The 1,803-nt window shown below is 28.7% G+C and overlaps 1 protein-coding gene across 1 annotated transcript in view; it reads right to left on the reverse strand.

Moving 5' to 3' along the window:
- The window catches only part of LOC117170934, a 507,802-nt gene that overhangs the window by 370,362 nt on the left and 135,637 nt on the right, over positions 1–1,803 (reverse strand). The window lies entirely within an intron of this gene.

Here is a 1,803-nt window from a genome sequence, read left to right on the forward strand (position 1 = left end):
ATTATATTATTATTACATAATATTACTACCCACATTAGGTTTATCTGAAAGAATTTCTTTCGCTAGTTTCCTCAAAAAACTCCTCGAAAAGCATTTAATTTTTTAATACCTTGAATTTCTGTTTATAATTCTTAAAAATAAATCGAAATCTTTGGAAAAAGGAGGAAAATTGATCCAGCATCCAATTTCCATTTTTTTTCTCTCCAGATTGGAGACGCTGCCGATAATTTATAATCACTTCCTCCGAACGAGTTATTAAGAAAATGATAAATATTTCACGAAGTTCCTTAACCTATAATCTTCCACTTCACGAAAAAATTAAGATGGGTGGAATTTCCTCTGCATCTGATATGCAACTACCTTGAAGGTCATATTGGGATAATCGGTTCGCTTAAATAACCGGATGAGGTAGGTTCAGCGGAACGTATTCCGTTACAGTCCGTAGCCCAAGTCCAATGACTAATGACTGATGAAACAAATAAAAAAATAAAAACATTGAAAAAGGACGAAAAGAAGGCGTATTTTATTGCTCTAGCTAACCACCTGACACCGGTTCGCATATTGCAGTTGGAGTGCCCCAGGAGTAGACACTCGCTGGCAGGCGAAGATGAAACCCAATGAACGTCGACTAACGGTTCTCACTGCATGAATTTCGTATAGCAAGATCGACCAGACATGTCATTACATTCTCATCCTAATGAGAAGGTATTATTTTTGTGTATTATGTAAAATTTGACCTCGTCGGTTTTCATCACCATTTTTACATTCTCATCGCTTTTTTGATAAAACACATACTTTTCGTTTTTTTTTTCATCAAAAATGTTATTAGAAATAAAAAATTCAATTTTTCGGTAAAACTATGCGAGATACGACAAAAAATGAGAAAACGAAACTTTTTCGCTAAAAAAAATCTACAAATCATTGTTTATGGAACGCGCAGTTTTTGGTTTAATCGTAAAAAATAACATTCACCTTTCTTTTAAATAAAGTTTTTGGAAAACCAAAACAAGATTCGAAAAAAATAAATAGACGAAAGTTATTTACCTCAAAGAGATCTACAAATTTGTTCTAAATATATTAAACATAAAAAAGTTAGTTGTTGAATAAGAAAAAAGGTCCAATAAAATGTTGATAACAAAATTTTTTGTCTTCATTAAATTTAAAAATTTGCTTTTGACCTTTTTTCTCGTAATATGCGTGATGGGAATGTGTACATTGAAGATGAAGAAGCTTTAACAAAAGAGATAATTAGTTCAATCCTTAAACAAAACAGACTAATTTTCAAACCGAAAAGAGGATTTTTTAATAAAAGAGTATAATTCAACAAGAATATATTTAATTTGAAAAATTAATAATTGACCAAATGGTTGAGTCTTTGATCAAAACTTATCAATATCTAACAAAAAATGGAATAGTTACATTTTCAGTACAAAATATAATCAACATTTTTTTTCAATAAAATAGTTTCATTTTCAATCTAAGATATAGATTTTCAATCAAAAAGATTTTTTTTCACAAAATATTTAAAGATTTAACCAGTATTTTAATTCTTAAACATAAAAGATGGATTCTCAAAGTTAAAAACCTCATAGTTCATTTTTTACCAACAAAGATTTATATTCCAAACCTAAAATAGTCCAATTCAACCAAAAAAGACACATTTTTAACAATATAGTTGAATCCTCAATGCAGACAAATTTATTTTCCACAAAAAATGCTTTTTCTAAAAAAACCATATGAATTTGGAAGACAAAAATATGCATTTTCAACAAAAGCTTTCAATTTTCAAAGAAATATATATTA

Source organism: Belonocnema kinseyi, chromosome 4 (assembly GCF_010883055.1).
Source record: "Belonocnema kinseyi isolate 2016_QV_RU_SX_M_011 chromosome 4, B_treatae_v1, whole genome shotgun sequence".
Lineage (NCBI taxonomy): Eukaryota > Metazoa > Arthropoda > Insecta > Hymenoptera > Cynipidae > Belonocnema > Belonocnema kinseyi.